General features: G+C 36.6%; 1 protein-coding gene across 6 annotated transcripts in view; it reads right to left on the reverse strand.

The window, feature by feature from the left end:
- Positions 1–19200, reverse strand: part of SYT1 (synaptotagmin 1) — a 360501-nt gene that overhangs the window by 56544 nt on the left and 284757 nt on the right. The window lies entirely within an intron of this gene.

The following is a 19200-nucleotide window of genomic DNA, read 5'->3' on the forward strand; positions in this document are numbered from 1 at the left end:
CAGGAACTTCGTTTTAAAGGTAGGAATAATATATTTAAACTTGCAGATATAGGAGATAAAAGACCAGACTACTGCTTAGAAATGATCTTTAGGATGATCTGAGCTGCTTTCCTCCTTCCTTTCAGGTACAATGGTATCTCTAGGTGAGTAAGTAGGTTTCCTTTAAAACAAGAAGAATCATGTTATACTAAACAGTCCAATAGGCATTTTAGACAGCACTATTTCTCTTTCAAAGGCCTTATGGCACATATCTGTTTTCCACAGTTTATTCTGGCAGTGAAGTACATTTTTATCAGTCCCTTCGACTCCAGTGTTTTGTTAGGATAAATTGGAAGGTTGATTGCTGAGAAGTGTTGGATGTGTATCCAGGCTTTTGGTTAAGACATTGGATAATTCTGGCAAAAATTATGCACCTTTTCCCCATACCACAAATATAGGAAGGACACGGCAATTTACCAGGTTCAAAGAGTCAAGAGGAAAGATACAAACGCAGAACCTTACCAAAAAAGCTGTGGGAAAACTACTGAAAGTAACTGCTCATGGGTCCACAGTTGTAGTTGGAATGTCACAAAGGAAAGACAGACCACATCCTAAGGATTTTACCATGGAAAATGCACCAAAATGTCATTTATGAGAATCTGAGCTTTAACCACCAAGCCAAATTTTCAGCACTGGTAACAGTTAGATATAGAGGTCTAGCTATACAAATGCTCAATAACTGTTTTTACAAGTACTTCCTACTGAGAGTAAAGTGCCTATGCTGTGTTAAACTAGGTTTTACTTGCTGAATTTTATGCAACGTATCTAAATATCTGTGTGCACAAGCATTTTTGAAAATGAAATTCCTACCGAATAACAAGCATCTATTCTACTTTTGTGGTTTCCTTATATTCTTCTCACAATAGCTCTTAGACACAAACACTTTTTTTATCCAGGCTTGGATAAGCATCTGCAATATATCCATCTGAAGGATTCATTCCAGATACTCAGCAATACTTCAAAGTTTACATCTTCCCCCATCAAAAGGTGTGTAGGTCTGTCTCAGAAGAGTTTCTTGGGGACACAAGAATCTGCTTGTGTTTTTCTTGCTCAAGGACTTGAACCTTATATATTAAAAATTACTCAGCATCATGTAGTTATGGATCCTTTTAATGTGCAAAAACTTGGAAACTTCAATAATAATGCAACACCTATAAAGTGATAGACTCTGAATGGATTATTACAAGTCAGGAAAGAGACCTTGGGATTGTAATAGATAGATCCCTGAAAACCATCAGCTGTGTGCTCACCATGGCCAGAAAACATATAGAACAAACACAGAAGTTGTGTATAATTAGGAAACAATCAGGTGGAACAAAATGAAACAAAACAAAAGCTTATAATGTTAAATGTATGTATCATGTATAAGATATGCACACATGCTCGTATCTTGAAGACTGGTGTGGTTATGCTATCCTTCCACCTCAAAAAGGATATAGTAGAACTCGGAAATATTCCCAGAAAAGCAGCAAGAATGATGAAAAATATGATACAGCTTCTGCATTAGGAAGAGTTAAGGAGATTACAACTCTTCAGGCTGGAATGGGGATATTGGGAAAGGGTATCTTAAAGACCTTGATCTGACCCAGGAGGGCCATAATGATGTTATGACTTTGTTCAGAGGAAGACATCCTGATACCACAAAATTTACATTTTTAACTCATATCTAAAATAACCTAAGATGGCTTTCACTGCATGAACTGAATTTTTAAGAAAGGACTCACTATTCTTCTTTGTCTGCATAGGCTTTTATAAAGATTCTGATCATGGAAATACATATTTCAGCATAGTTCACTTTTGACTCTGAGTGTGCAATGACATGGTGATAGCAAAGCATGTTTCTGCTACCCTGACATTCGGTTTGGGAAGTGTGTGTTGGCTGGGCTAATGGTGAAGTTGATCTATCACTTGCAGCTTGCTCAGAATGGAAGAAATCAATTGCTTATTGATTCATGTTATCATGATCACAGCTCACCCAGCCGCGTGGTGTTCCTTGCTGTTGCTGTTCTATTACATGGTAGACTTGGTTTAAATTAGCCTGGCTGACTCATGGGCTGAGTAAGACTGAAACGGGATATTTGAAAGCTTTTCATGGTCCCCCATCTCAGATGCTTTTGTACTCAAGTATCAACCAACATTCAAGGGCTCTGCCCTCATCCCTAGATTGACTATGCAGTATGTCTGTTGTAGCAGTACAGGAACTTGTATTCCTCAGAAATGTACCTCACTGACAGAATATCTAAACATCTATTTTGGAAGGAATTTTTGAATTAATGACATATTGCCAATTGGTTCCTTGATTGTTCTTACTGTTTTTTTGTTTGTTTGTTTGTTTGTTTTTTTTTAAGGTTTGTACTGAGACTGAAGTGTCTCAATAAAATTGTGCTAGAATACCAGAGTGCCTTAGCAGAAGCTGGAGAAGGTATTTTACAAACAGTTATTGCCACAGAGACCATCACCTCTCACCAGCCTTTCTCCATCTGTAACCATGTTATGCTTCTGTGCAAATACTGCAATTGTTTACACAGAAGATTAATTTTATGAGAGCATTCAATGCATTTTTATCCTCATCTAATGTAATTTTAGCTGCAGGAAACATGGAGAAGAAGACAGGACCATGTAAACAGCCAGTTTTCCGTAGATCACCAGCAAGCCATGGGAAATGACAGCAGATGATGGGCTCATTTCAGTGAATAACTTGAAGAAAAAGCAGAGATACCTGTTTAAATCCCTACATAATCACATGTAGAACTTTTTTGCTCTCATTAAAATCTGTAACAACTAGTTTTCTTGAATATTTCTTGTACTTTAATGTTACCTCTTTGCATTGCTGCCAAGAGTTTTCTATTCCTAAGCTGCTTTGTATTTTTTTTTTTTTATTTTAAAAATATTTGTCAGGCAAAATACTGGAAGTGGCAGCACTGCAATGAAGCAATAGAAAACAATCACTAGAGGTGTGGTTTGCAGGAGATAATTACAAACCCCTGCAGGGCTATGAGGTACAGATGAGTGCTTCTGGTATGGTGATTATCTCATGAAGGTGCCTTATTGTTATTATGAATTTCTTTCAGCCCTATGTATAAATAATTTATGTTAGTAAATTACTTTGATCTCTGATGAAAACTGTAAGTTAGTGTTAGAAAGTTCCAACTGGGAGGTTCACAGATATTAACCTATTCATGTATAACACCTAAACACCAATCAAAAGACTCTCTCCATCTAAGCAACTTCATAACTTCATTACATTTAAAGAGGATGCAATGGAGCAGAACATAAATGACATAGCACTGGTAACACTTCTTCAGCTTAGAAAAGGCTATTTGAGGTCCCATTGAGAACCTGATCTTTCTAGAGAAGACTGTAAGCCTCTCCTGCCTGTCTCATGTTTTTTCTTGTATTTGTCAGTAGTCATTTTTACCTTGACAGCCCACTTTCCTAATAAGCTACAGAGAAAAATGCTATTTATGCAGATTACTCTCATTCACACTGCAGAATCTCTAACAGTGATATCTATCTTCTTAATACAAGCATTCTCCATGTTTTGTGTAAGATATTACAAGAAAGTTGATGATTGCAGCTCTCTTGGTAAAGCAATACCAAAACAACAAGCCACAGCACAATACTTTTTTTTTTCTTTTTTTTTTTTTTTTTTCCCTAATTGGATCTAAGACTCCAAGATTGTCAGTACAAGAAAGATATAAACACAGTGCAGTGGGTTTTCAAATTCAATACCCAGTTTTGATTGTAGATATTTGCATGAGACTAAAAGAAACAAAATAGGATGTTGTTTGTGGGTGAAGACCCAAAATACAATCTTCCACCAGCAATCCATATTTGAAATATAAGCTAATAGTATTGATAATAGATGATCAAGGAGCTGGAGCACCTCTCCTATGAAGACAGGGCAAGGGAGTTGGGTTTGGAGAAGAGAAGGCTCCGGGGAGACCTTACAGCAACTTCCCAGTACCTAAAGGGGGCCCACAGGAAAGCTGGGGAGGGACACTTTATCAGGGAGTGCAGTGATAGGACGTGGAGTAGTGGCTTTAAACTTAAGACAGGTACATTTAGATTAGGTGTAAGAAAGAAAGAAATTATTCAGAGGGCAGTGAGACACTGGAACAGGTTGCCCAGGGAAGCTGTGGGTGCCCCATCCCTGAAGGTGTTCACGGCCAGGCTGGATGGGGCTTTGGTGCACCAACCAAAATATTTTAAAACTCCGTGGAGAAAATTGGGACAGTACCAAGGTGTGTTATAAATGAGCTGTTTTTTTTTTTTTGTTTTGTTTTGTTTTTTTTTTAAATTATTTTATTTTTTTTCAAATTCAGGAAACCCAGGTAAATAGTAATGACAGGAACTCTAATTGTAGTTCCCATATCCATGGGTTTTGGACAGTTTTGAAGCCATTCTTATTCTGTCTACATATAAGAGATCTCAAATCCAACAAATTCCTTGTTTTGGCACATAAACCATGAATGCATTTAGCCACAAAAGAGTCATACTAATATTAGCATCAGAATCATACAGATGCAGAAATGGATGACATGGACTGGCCACAATTGCAATTGCTACTGCAGGAACTGGGTGGAATTAGCAACCAAAATACATAACTGGGATCTAGAATTAGGAAAATACTCCTCCTTCAGGTTAAATAAGGATCATACTGGAAAATGAAAATGAAATACTGTGTTTTTTTGGGGCTTCCCCTCTTTCTCTAAGCCTGAAATTTTATTATCATAACAGCTATCTTCAACATTACTAGCTTTGAAGGCATTGCATTTTTGATAAATATACTGTTAAACAACAAAGAATATTTCAAGCCTGCAAGAGGTAAAAGCAGGAAAGAAAATATTTTTCACTAACACTTGCAAACAGATGACTCCACAATATGAAGATAGTTCTACCACAATTAGACAAAGGAGTGGGAAGTGAACAAGAAGGATATAAAATTCACTTTGCATAAATAAGCTAGAAATAGGTGATACATCAGGGAAAGAAAAAGGAGAACTGGAAAGAGAAAGAAAAGCTGGAGCTTATGTGTCAGCCCATTACTACAGCACTTTCGGAGATTCTTACATGAATATGTATGTACATCATGTAACACTGAACCCCAAAGTCTATGAACTACTTTGGTGATAAAGTGCTGAGAGTGAAGAGGAAAGGCAGAATTCTCCCTAGCCTTTTCAAGCAAAATGCTGGTTACAGAAGCAGGTATTTCAGACATGTGAAACGTTAACTATAAACCCAGTCAATACAAACTTAGGGTTTTAACAACGAAACCATTAATCTGACAAGCAGAATAATTTCGTCTCAGTCTAAAAAGATTTCATTCCCATGAATGGAGCAGCCACACTGTTATACAGCTGAAAACAAACAAGTGCTAAATGCCTCTGGAGATAAGGAAGAAACTTCTTCAAGACTGTACCTACTGCACTTTTGAAGAAAACGTTTTAAAACAGTACAAATATGAACAGACAAGTGTCCTACCACATGCTTCCTTATTCAAGGATCAGCCTTTATTCACAAGAATAACCCACTTTTCATCCAAAATGGATGTACAGTGTTTGTGATCAAAGGTCTCTCTTGTTTGCTTTTACTAGCATTATTTCAGAAGTGCTTTTGTAGGTAATACCCTCTTCAAATGTGAAAACTTGGCCATAAAACGAAGCTCATGTTAATGTAAAGTATTCAGTTACAAGCCATATAACAAGTAAATTAAGAACCAAAGCTAAGTGAAATAGGTTACAGCAGGAGATCTCAAAAGAAACAGAGGGTTCTTGAGGCACAGATCCAAAGGGCTTGTTTCGGATGCTGTAAAAAAGGGATTAACAGTGACAACAGTCTAAAGGAAAGATGGAAAGGAGGCTGATGCTAGGTGAACAGAGAACAGAAATAGAAGCAAAGGTCCAGGAGGTAAGTTTTAAAAGGGAGTTTTAGAGCAGACAGGGAACAATCTTTCAAATGAAGGGCATTTATTAAAGGTATCAGGAGGTGGTATCTGTAGGGATATAGTCATGGTATAAAGTAGGTGAGAGGAAGAGCCAAAAGAAACAGCTTTAATTACAAATTCCTTTCTATTGCTTTCCCTACTATAGTTCTACTCTCTGACTCCTTTGTCATACAACTACTGTATGCCAGCTCTACTTTTTACCTTTGCTTAAAGGGAACAAGGCCTGACAAGATCTTCCTATGGAAATAAAATCTACTTTATTTTTTCTCTGAACATCACTTGACATAGAATTCTTCACAAATCTCTGCCTTCTAATTGTAATATATATATGTGGTAGACTGCATTTCTTTTAACTGCCCTAATAATGTAACAGTCTCCAATACAATGGTAAATCAGACTTGTAAGCAAGTTGGGCAACAATTTGAACTAGCCAATGTTATTAAAATATTAACAAGTCAGGTTCTGTCAGGTTCCCTCTTTTAGTCCTCTTCATTTCATTTTTAACTGTTTAGAGAAAGCACTTCTACTGCTGTTCTCTAAAAAACAGAAAAATTGAGGGAGAAAACACTGTTATTATTAGTAGAAAATGACACTTCATGGTCATCAGTTTAAAAGCATTACAATCAGCTGCCTCTTCCAAAATTAGAAAAGCTGTGGCTGAAGGCACTTGAAATCAAAGATTAGAAGAAATGCACCCTTTCATTTCCAAATGAGAGATGATGCTACCAATCATACCGAGTTCTTAATTAAAGAAGACAAAAAAAAAAAAAAAACAAACACCAACAATCCAAAACAAGAAAACTTAAGTAAATGAGAAAGAGAGGAATGAATTAAAAAAAACATATGCAACCAAAAATCAGACTGGTTTTCAGTAGCTCTTTGCCTACCCACAAAGGCTTGCAGCTGGCTGCTCTGCTTTAATGATTGCATCTTGCTCTATTTTGCCACTTCGCTTCTCCTCAGCTCTCGTCTGATCATATTTCTAAATGTCACTCACGTTTATGCAGGCCAGTGCGCAAAACAAAATTAATTTAACTGAATGGCACATTAATATTATTACTTTTGACAGCATGGAAAACTTATTAACTATAGCATGTCACTAGGCTCGTCTTCTAGTGAGTGGTCTAAGTACAACATTGAAAGGAAATGTAATACAGTTGAACAATTTTTTTTTTTTTCCTTTTTGGCTTATCAGGCACCAGGAGAAGTCAAATCACAAAGCTTTTCCATAATTAATAGCAAATTACATGTACATTGTAGTCACTCTACAGAAAATCCTTGTCCTCTTGTGATAGGACATAGAAAGTCACAGTACAGTACTCTCACATGAATTGAAAACATCTCTTGAAGTAAGTACGGGCACTGTAATGCTTAGTTAATGCAGTTTCCACTATCAAAAGAGTGTCTTGTTTCCAAAAGTGATTGACTCAAATGCTTTAGATCGTGGATTGAAATTACAGCATACATCAGAAAATATATAGGGTCAGCAGACAGTGAACTGTAATTAAGAATCAAATCAATTACAGACTTCTTACTTGTATCCAATATATCATCTTTATATGAGTGAGGTACTTTTTTCATTAAAGTAGCACATGCAGATTTTGGTGAGGATCAGTGCTGCTCCGTATATGGTACTGTATCAAAAACTATGAAGATAAAATGACCTTGCACCTTGTGCCAGTCACAGATATGTTATAAATAAATGGCTCTTTTTGCAGTGACACTAACTCAGCCTGGTTCATTCAGCTCCTGTGGATATATGTCCTCCTTCCTCTCATTTTTTGCTTGCTGTAACAACAGTTCAGCTTTCATGCTCCCCCATGATATCCCCCCGCACTACCTCTAGCTCTCTTCTATGACCCCAATTCACAAACTCCACACAATACAGTAGCCTCCTTCGAAATCTCCTAAATTGGCCATTAGACAAGAGGCAGTATGTGATGTAGTTGTTCTGAAACTAGAAACCTGCTGGTTAGCAAGAGGCAGGCCAGAGACTTCACCAGTAGGTGAAGTACTTCACCAGTAGGTGAAGTCTTAAGGCAAGACAGTTCTCCACCTGTAATTTATCCAGATGAAGAAGGCTTTTTGCTTCATGTATAATTTCAACCAACACAGTGTCATCTATTATTTCCACCCACTGCTTCTGTTCTACAGTCACTGGCAGGTTTTGAAATCTTGTTCTGTATCCCTGTTTTTCATTTGGAAAGTTTTCTTACATTGCCCTCTTTTACTAATTTTTGCACTGGAGATTTTTCTAGAGCACCCAAGCTTCCTAAAAATATGAGATAGGGTAAAGGATACACAGCTGGAAAAGAGGCAAGCTGAAAACCCTCAGAAAATCTCAGAAGTGCTCTTTGTGTAGGGCTTTCTAGTTTCTGGGAAGTCGAAAAAAATGTAAAATACTCTCTCAGATGCTTTCAACATTTTTGTCTTGGTTCCAGTTGAAATTAAGAAAATAATGCATGCCCCATGAACAAAAGTTTAGAATTCAGCTTGGTAAAAATTTGTGCTCAGTTCAAAATTATTTTCTCCTAACTATTGCTATGTATTCAGATCTATTGACTTTCTCTTACCAGACTCATTGCCACTTCTTAAACCTTGCATTCAAAAATATATTTTTGTGAATCCACTGAAATATATTCAAGTTTTTGGATAAATACGTATGTGTAAAAGCCTCTTATATTACTCTACTTCCCCAGTATTTCACTTTGAAAAATGCACTCTCTTAATGCATTCTTTAGGAAGACAAGACAGCTCATCAAAGGTCATCGTAGCAATCAGTACAACACGCTGAATTTCATTAATCTCTTCAGTAAAAAAGAACGAGGTCACCACAGTCATCTATAAAAATCTAGGAAAGAAGACTGTACTTATCATGAGATCTCTGGCTCAATGATATTCATTTTTAATAAATCTTAGACCACAGGGGAAATTCCATAAGACTGGAACAGTGCTAATGCTATGCCCATCTTACTCAAAAAAGGCCAAATGGGATGAAGGCAGAATCTATCAGCCAATTGCCTTTTATCAAACCCAGATAAAACAATGAAGAATTCATAAAAGTTTGCATTAATGATGGTTTAAACGATATAGAATGTAATGAATGTGAAGTCATATGGTTATCTGGAAAACAGGCCTTTTCAACTAAAATCAGATTTATTCTTTGATAAGATTGTGTGTTTGTCTGATGAAGGAAACATGCAAAAAAATCACTCGAAGGTCTGTTGCTGTTTTTACAAATATGAAAGTAAAATTTCCTACCTATAAAGTAGGCAAAATTATCATAATAATAAATACTAATGCAACAGGTTGGTCAGAAAGTGCTAAAACACCTAGTCACCTGGAAACAATCACATAGATCACATTTTTATACAGACAGAAGCAAAAATCTGACATCCTAGGAAAAAGAACTCAGACTATTTCTAAATATATACAGAATCAGGAAATATATCTTACAAGGCAGAGTTTCCTGCTAAGCAGTTAGGGTCATAAGCTATAGGCCATGAACTGAAAGTGCAATGCTATGCTAAAGAGTCAACAGCAGAAGAGCAGAAGTAGCATGTGACTTTGCTTCTCTGGCAAGAATAGCATGAATGCTGCATACAGTTCTTGTGTATGTTATTTTAAAAAGATTTTAAAAAGTAGAAAGAATGTGAAGGTCACAACTCTTATTGGGAAACTGGATAAAAAGTCTGATCATGAGAAATGTGAAGGATGAATTTCTTCAGCTTTTTGAAAAGATGATTGAAAGTGACTTGATTGCAGTGCATAAGTACATCCACAGAGAGGAAGTATCATAGATTAAATGGCCTGAATCTAGTGAAGAAGAGCATAACAAGAATCATGGACTTGACTTAGAATCCAAAAACATCCAGATAAGAAATAAAGTACACATTTTAAATGGAGAGAGAAGAGCAATTGTCGAAGTTATGAGTGATGTGTTATTTTCTCCATTACTGACGTTTTTAACTTCTTTGATTTGTAGACTCTTTAAGTGTTTTCCAACAGAGGTGCAAAGCTGCCTATAACAAATGCTAGTCTATTGACAACAGCCTTAGATTCGTAACAATTCTCAGTATGATCTCACACAGAATTATCCAGCAGGATTTTAAGTTCTGATTAGACAATATCACAATGTGTCATGGGAGAGGTATTTTGGTGAAATTCTAAAATAAACATGCAGGATAATGCCAAATGGCCTGAGCTTTCACAGTTTGTAGTCTGTGGCCAAGGAGCCATGAGAAAACATCATAAGCTGTGAATCAGAGGGTTCCTAGCTCCTTGCTCCAAAACCAAGAAACACTTAACTTCCAAGCTTGTTAGTGTTTCCTTGTGTCTCCCTCTCTCCCAGCATGGCACAGAGGTAACACTATTGTCTTGCAGATGCAGCAGGTTTCCTAGTTTGCGTATGATTATAGGAGATTCTTTACATTTTTTAAAATGTTCCTTGAAGATTTAGGAGTCCTTCAGATTTAGGGCAGACAACCTCATCTAATTTAGAAAAAACACCCAATTTGATAGGAAACCATACTATTTCTAAATAAAATATAGGCCCTTGAAATGATAGATTTTTGTTGTTGTTGTTGTTGTTCCAGAAAGAAAATGTTAATGTTAGCTAGTCTAGTCTTAGTGCAAAGAAAACAGATCAGATTTAAAGAGCCGTCATCGTCAGTGAGTCGTAAGAGCTCAAATAGTGGTGTCTTCTGGAAATAAACCCAAGTAATCAGTGAACAGGTGGGCTAAAAAAATCTAAGGAGCTTGTCCCAGTGTTTATACACAAGATATTCACAACTTGTTATGTAGGGATTGTGCTGACAAACAGCCAGTTTTCATGATAGGGAATATATAAACAAGAAAGTTTCAGGGTCTTAAATTCTCATATAATGGGACCAGTGTTTGAGCTTGCAAGAACTTATGCAGGGCTCTAGAGCTGAAATCCAACCAGGAAGCCAATATTCTCAAGTCATTCTGGAACACATGATTGCTGCAGCAAATCTAGTAGAGTTTAATTAAAATCTGTTCTCATTTACAATTATATATCAGGCAATATTAATTATTTTTGGACTTCATGTCTTTAAATACGAAAGAGGTAACGTTTAATACACTAAATGCACATTTTTTTTCATTTAGACAGATGGATAAAACTAAAATCACACTATTCTCTGCTGAAAATAATTAGTAGTATGGTATCATAGACAAATATTCTGAAGAAATACGCATGCCTTTTAAATTACTTTAAAAACTCAGTGATTCAAAGGATATATAGAAAATTCTATATTTAGAGAAACATTATTATTATTTCTATATCAAATTGCAATGAGACTTTTTTTTTTTTTTGTGGAAAAAAAGGGATAGAAAACATGCTCTGGTACTGGATGGCACATGAACTTAAAGGTGTATTATTTATTTATTTATTTATTTTTAAGGCTCTGACGTGTTGTAATATATAAGTTAATGCCTGAGAGTCATAGAAAAAGAAAATGCAGGAAAGAAAATCTGCTATGACAAGATAGAAATCATGGGTTACAGAGATGTGCTGTGGAAGAACTGCAGCTTTTATTCTGTGTCACTGAATTGTAATAGTTGTACCTATTTTCCGTACAATAAGTACAAAAGAAAAAAAAAATCAAAAAAAAAAAATCAGAGTAATCAAAATTAATTCAAATGACCCACATCTCCTAGAAAACTTGCCTGCTATAACCATCACAGAAAATTAATGTTCGGCCTGACTGATTAATGTGAAAGTCTGAATGAATGAAAACACTTTCAGCATAATCCACAGCTATCTAATTCTGGGCTGGGCATTAACAGACAGGGGACATCAGCTGCAGACCTCAGGGCACTTGCATGAAAATAAACTGCCGCCAGTTGTGAAGCCTGAACTCCACTCATCAACAGAGATCCTCCTGCCAATTTTTCATGCTACTGAAGAAGACATAGGAAAGCAGAGGTAAAATAACTGGGTTCCAGACAACTCAGCAGCTCTGAGGATTACATGGAGCAATTTAAGTAACACATAAACTTCATTAAGAATCTAACTGGGAGCTCTGCCTACTGCTGTCCATACCAGCGAGAAGCTGCAGTGGTGGCATCTAAAGCAAGTTATAAACCCCACATAACAGTAATCTTATAGGGAGTGATTTAGGTTAGAATTTTATGGCAAGGTCTGTATCTAAGAAGAAAAGATTTGATCTCAAGGTCAGCTACAAGTGGAAAAAGGCACTAGGGTTCCCAAATCTAGTTGCCATTATCAGTGACAGTGGAAGTAGCAATAATTTCTAATTCTGTTCTGTTATAGGTGAATGCATTCAACCGATCAAGCAGCAATAACATACCACTTTGAACTCTTTTTCTTTCTGATGGTTTGGAAACTCCTGCCTTTGGCACTATTTCTATAGTTGTAGTTGCAGATATAATCCTCAAGGAAAATATCTTGGCCTACGTGTTACTGGGTTCAGCTGCAGGTATTTCTCTTCATCTAGTGCTATGCCAGCAAGAAGCACATACAGACTGCTTGCAAAAGCATACCTGGGTTCAGAAAAGAAATCAGAACTGATGACTGTAACTCAAAGAAAGTAGTCTGCTCTAAGTAGACAGAAGGGGTAGTAATTCTGTGGCAGTGAACATACTCAGGTCCTCCACAGAAACCAATTCATTCTGTGGAAGCTCTGCCAGTGGAAAGGACAGAACCACTGTTCTGCAGTATCACTCCATCCATCTGTCAGGCAGCCATCCAAAATAAAAAGTCGCAGTTAATGCAATTAAAGGTTGCTTGTGAGACTACTGAAGTTTTCACCAAAGCTTTTTTGGTTCCATCACAGAAGATACATCATCAAAGAAAGATAAATTTCTGCTCCATACTCAAGGCCACATCTTACACACACAGAGTGAGAATATGATGAGAAGTGAGGAGGTGGAGTGATTCACAGAAGTTTGATCTCTGGTCAACATAGATAGTAAAAACCCAGTAACTTTAGACTGCAGAGGCTAAAATGTGCAGTTTAATTATTAACTGACTCAGGTGTATAGAACAATGGTAAAGGTTAAAATAAAATGCCTAAAAGAATAAGAAACTGAGAGACAAGACAGCATTTTATGATTTTCTCCCTTTGTGTGGCCAGTGATGTGAAAATCTACAGAAAGACACAGAGGAGCGAGGAGAAATGGTTTGATATTTAGACAGTGCCATCATTCTTGGAGTAAAATTCCTCACTCTTAGAATTATAGATGACAGAGACATTAAAAAAATGAATTGTATAGCACCAATATTGTAAATGTTCATGATCAGATAAGGTACAGAAAAGCATTTATATCTATCTTCTTTTCCTCTTTAAATCTTATGATGTAGAGTTACCTACGAACATCCAAGAATAATAATATTTGCTTTGATCTGTGTGATTGAAAGTGAAAGACTAGCCATAATCAGCCCTTCAGAAAGAACTGTGTGTATGTGGCAGTATGCAAGATCTTAGAAACGGGAAATGTCATTTCTCCATTAACCTACGTGGTAAGAATACATAAACTGCAGAAACAGAGATATTCTATGATGATTTTTTTTTCTGCAAATTATTATTTTGTACAACAGCATTCTGCCCAGACTGAATTAGACATGAACAAGAGAAAAAGGCAATGCTATCCAAAGGTTTATAAAATCTAATTTAAATCCTCATGTCCTGAGTGTCGAGTGTCCTATAGTTATGATGATAACATTCACAGCGTAAGCTGTAGAGGGCTTTGGAAAAGAATGATGAAATTTAAGGTTGATTGCACTAAAAACACACAGTTACATCAACAGTACCATATCAACATAACAACACATCAGCCAACGTGAATAATTTCCTACAGGTAGGAACGAGTTACTATCTGTTATGAATTTAGCCTAGAAATAAGACCTGGTAAAACATCCTAAATTCATATACTCTGCTTCTTAAAAATATCAACATAAAACCAATAGAAGCTCAATACCACCAAATTGAAAATACAGTACTATGTTTTAGATTCTAACTGTGATTTCTCTAAAATAAGAGCATTTTATGCTAATGCCTGTCACAGATACAGTGCAAAGTGCTTCAAATGCCAGTTAAGCTCACTGTTAAACTAAGCTGAAACACAATAAACAGGCTTTGAAAAGAGGTTAAATGGTTACTATGGTAATCCCTGACATGGTCTAAATTGGTGTTTAAGAGCTGACAGAGGAAAAAAATTAAGAAAATGACTAACCCTTTTCTTTCTCAGACTGCTATTGCTAAATCTTTGTCTTTAACCTTTTTAAAAATACATCTTTCTCTGGTGTTTCTGGAAACGAAGATGCTCTAGTCTGAAATTGGGTGGGCACAACAATGAGAGGAGACCATAGTCCCACACTGTGCTTCAACCTTTTCCTGAAAAATGTCTTCTTTGCGAGAGCTGGTTGTTCTTTCTGCCTGTTAAAAATGTAGCAGCAATCACATAATGATTTTTCTTACTCTGTCAGTTTGTAAAAGGAGGTAAGAAAAAGAAATAAATTATCACCTTGAACTACTGCAAATCTTTTGCCTATAATCCCAGTGAGAACTGTAACTTTTGCCTCTGGATAATGTATTCACTAGTGCTGGTAGTCAGAAAAATAAGTAGGCACATAAAAGTCCGTGTGGAGAACAATACAGGAGAATTTCATTTATGGCATGTTCTGTGGTACTTCCATGCCAATCAGCAGACTCTGCACATGTGCTTACAAACCCTCTCAGACTGCAGAGTTTTATAACTGGGAGTACCATGAGTTTATGTTTGAATTCTCTGGAATTCCTTCTATGCTTCAGACCAAAACATCTCTTTATGGTGCAGTCTTAGTTTCTTCCCCTTGGAATATACTTCAGCTCATTCAAATGACTGATACCTCAACAAGCTGAATGAATCACCTGCATGTATCTGGCAGAATGCTTCCAGCATCTAAGCAATACAGATTCTGCTTAAGACTTCATAAAAAGATCTCTTATGATGATTTTGATCCCTCTCAGCATATTTCTCCAAAAGTTCCCAAGAACCTTGTTACCCAAATGCTTCTGTGTGTTTAACATCCAAGTCAAATGCTTTTGAGCTCCTTGGTTGATCTGGCTTTTCTCCTCTATTAAACATTTTAAAATAACCTGTATTTGAGCAATTAAGAAAAAAACAAACAACAACAAACATTAACATGAAGAAGGGAATTGCCCGGTATTCCTTCCTTTTGTGTCATAACTTTTGGCAAGGTTGTTAGGAATGTGCCTTGCCTAGAACCATTATTAATATTGTTTTGTGTATAGATTATTAGGAGATATAGAGTACCAAGAGTCAGTGCAGTTTAACCTCAAGATGCCCTTCCACACTTGAGAGTCAAATGGAGTAAGCATGATTTAGACAGTTATGCAATACAAGTTTTTCTGATCTGAGAGAGAATACTACCCAGAATCAATTGGGTCTTGCACAGACAGAATTTAACACTATTATCCAACTCCTGCTTCTTGTCTACTGTCCTCTATACTTGAATTCAATGTCTATAAAGCCAGAGAGTCTGAGGTGAATCAAGACAAGTTCTCTTTTTTTTTGTTTTGGGGAAGCCAATTACATTCTTTTTGTTATAAAACAAGAATGCCTCTGACCTCTAAGTCTTGGTGCCTTTTCCAGAGAGGGAGCAAAGAAACATAATACTCAACAAATGTATACAGGGGGATTGTCAGCAGTTTGAACATGAAAGGTGAGAAAAGAAATGCAGAATTCTAATAGTCTGAAACAGTATAGACACTGCTCTACTTAAGTCACATAGTTTTATCTTTAAAATTGCAGATTTCAATATCTTCAATTTAAAGAGAAAAAACTAGTTGACTGCTGATTAATTTCATATCAGGCTTGCTTATTCTTAAATTTTAGCTATCTCCCTCTTATTAAGATCTTCAGTTTTGTTCCCTGTCTCATTACCAAATTCAGTTGTTCTTTAGGACAGCTGTTGCACTTATTGTATATTCAACATCCTGCATTTACAGTATGTAATTCTGCCACAAAATCTGAAAATTAAAACACCCTTAAATTTAACATTTTAGAGTTTTAACTGGGTGTAAGGTGAAGGGAATTTGAGAAAACTTGAACATCATACAGAAAACATAGTGATCCAATATAATATGCAGCTAAATAACGGAGACCTCACATTTTAAAATTTGACACTCTGACAGCATCTCCATAGGGATAATGATACTTTCTTTTTGCAAAGCACTATGATATCTGCAAAGTTGTACAAGAGCTAAGTGTTATTATTAGAGATAGGAAAAGGCCCATTAGATCATCTGTCCATCTCTGATATAACGGCAAATGACAGTGATTTGCTGCTGTGATTTGACAGTGACATTTGTAAAAATGTCCTTTCCTCTTAACTTTCTGCAAGTTTCAGTGCTGAGGATTCAATAAGCTAGATGGCTTACTAGTTTTGTCAGTCTCCAACTTCTCTGAAACTTACAGAGGTATTAAATAAATATACCCATTGCAGGCCTACTTTTCCATCTCCATCTTTCAACTTTTATTTTTTGAGGAGGAAGGGAAGAATAATCCGCATGAATAACACACTTGTCAAGCTTCACAGAATTGCTCTTCCACTCCCCAGCTGCAGACTGCCTGCTTCTCACCCATCTGCAAGGCAGTACTGTAGCATGTCTCCTGATTGGGATTGTGCATCATGTAGGAGGGAAGCTGTTGTCCACTTTGCTTGTTTTCTAGCAGATTCACACCTCAGAAGCCACGTACAAAATATACACATCACAGCCCACTGTGATACAAACACGCATGCATCGGATAATTCATCCACAGTGGGTTTCTTGTCATATAACCCATGTAGTCTTATGTGATGGCAGTCATAAGAGGTCTGCAGAAGTCTTGGTGGTGGATAGTGGCAGGTCAAAGTTTCTTATTCTCATCAAATAAGGTTCTGCTTCTCCACTGCTTTCAAGAGCAAGAATTGTTTCTGCTCTTCCTCGTATTGCCCCTACTCCTAAAAAAATAATTTAAATGCTTGCTGCAACAGTTTTTCAATTAAAGTGCCAATATAACAAAATGGATGGAGAAAAATCAGTTGAAGTATGCAGGAGATGACTCTTGGTATGATTCATACTGCTGTGAGCAAAGAAGAGGTCTGTCTGGCCTTCTGTACCAGAGTGATAACAGATATTGGATGCAGTGTGTACTCAGATAAAGTTAATGGCAGTGACATCTGGTAGATGACACAGAGGAGCAAACTCCTATCATCTGTTTTTTTACGCTCTGTGCCCAAACCATTATATGTCAGACTTGGCAAAAGTGAATAATCTTTCAGTATCTACCACTCTTCCCTCCTATGCTCTCAGTCATAGGAGACTGAAGGACTACTAGATAAATCACCATCACATATTCACAAAGACAGTGGAGCTCAAAGCAGCTAGGGAAAAAGGATTCAAGGTATGTAGCTTGTTAACAGTGGCCTCCCCAACATTTAGCAGTCATTGTACAGACTCATACTTTTCCAAAGCTCTATCTCAGTCATAGCAAAAACTTACATAAAGTCTTGTACCTTCAAAGTTATTCACCAACATAAATATGGTGAATATATGGTGAAGACCTTTCCCAGAAGACAATGGAGTATCAGAGAGACAGCATTCAAATGGCTGGGCTGTGAGAGTTAGAGCTTCAAATATTTCATTAAACCTTCATCCTCCGACATCAATTTCAAGCTCATTTAGAAGAAAGGATGGAAAGTACTGTACAGCTTCATGAGCAAATAGAAGAGTAACAGCTCGTAAAATGATTTTGCCCTCTATGATTACAGTGTTAATTAAATTGTATATTCTATGATGTGCAACAACTGAATTCTACATCAAGTGAAATAAAAATAAGATTTTCATACTCAATTTGAATGATGTCACCTAGATGGTTCTTTCAAAGTGATTAGTGACAACTGCCACTGATGTGCTTTGGCATAAATCTTGTTTTCAGGTCATAATGAAGACATTAAGGATATTTTGGTATGTGATCCTTAATTGCCTACATATTTAGAATTCTAGTTAGTGGTAGGTTTTTAAGAACAGACAAACCTAACTAAATGCTGTAAGGGCTAAAAAGAAAATAAATCATGTCATTCTTCAAATAATGCAGACTACATACAGATGTGCTTTTTAGGGATGAATTCATTATGCAATTACATGTAGAATAGTCTACAGAAGATTTTTTGGTAATAGTCATTTGTCATACAATTTTAGATGAAATCCAGTTGCTTAGGGTTTTAATTCAATTTTATCATGTTTTCTTACAATTAGTAAGGCAGGCTGCCATGTGATGTTTATGGTCACTGTCAAGACACACACGTGTTTCTGTTGCTATACATCTACCCCATGTAAATCATGTTAGCCTTTACATGTGCAGTACTGTATTTGTTAATTCTGGAGCCAGAGTACTGCTTGGTCAGCGGTACATCTGCCATGAATTCTTCAAGGTCTGCTGTGGCAGCCAATAATGGGTTTATAGAGATAGGGCCTCTTCCAGTCCTTTCTGTCCCTTGCTAGTTATTGCATAAAATCTACTGGAATTTGTTTGGCATTTTTGCTGCTGAGCAAAGAGGCTGGAACATCAAAGGTGGTGAGGTAGTCAAATCTGGAAATATGAATGACATTTTCTGTGAAATACAGTTCCCCAAACTACTGACAGAGGTAACTCTCTTGGTTCTTGGTAGAGATTTCTTTTCCAAATTGTGCCTTTTAATCTTTAGCTCTGTACTTGGAAGGAAAATGTACCATAAAGCCTGGTTACCAATGTCAGTTGCAGTAAGAGAGCCATGCAAATGCTGTCTCAATGAAATAATTCCATGCAGAATAGTCTTAATGTAGCAGTGACTTTCAAATCAATGCACAGTGGAAGAAATTCATTGGAAATACAGTCTTTAAAAGCAAATATTCAAAATGGCAAGATTGAAATCTACTATTTTGAAAATCTGAGAAGGCAGGATGATTCAGCATTTGCTGTTATTTTTCACAACTTGTAGTCTCAACAGAGTTTTCATATATTTTTTTCACTTGTATTACACTAAGATTTCATCCAGAGATTGTCCCTTCAATTATAGAAACTGTGGTTCGAATCCAGAGCAAATTATTAGCTAAATTAGACGAGGAATGCAGACTCAGATTCCTTCTTCTCTCACCAGAGAATTGAAGCATGCTAGCATGCTGTGTAATCTGACTAATATG

The sequence above is a fragment of the Aythya ferina genome (assembly GCF_964211825.1).
Source record: "Aythya ferina genome assembly, chromosome: 1".
Taxonomy (NCBI): Eukaryota; Metazoa; Chordata; class Aves; order Anseriformes; family Anatidae; genus Aythya; species Aythya ferina.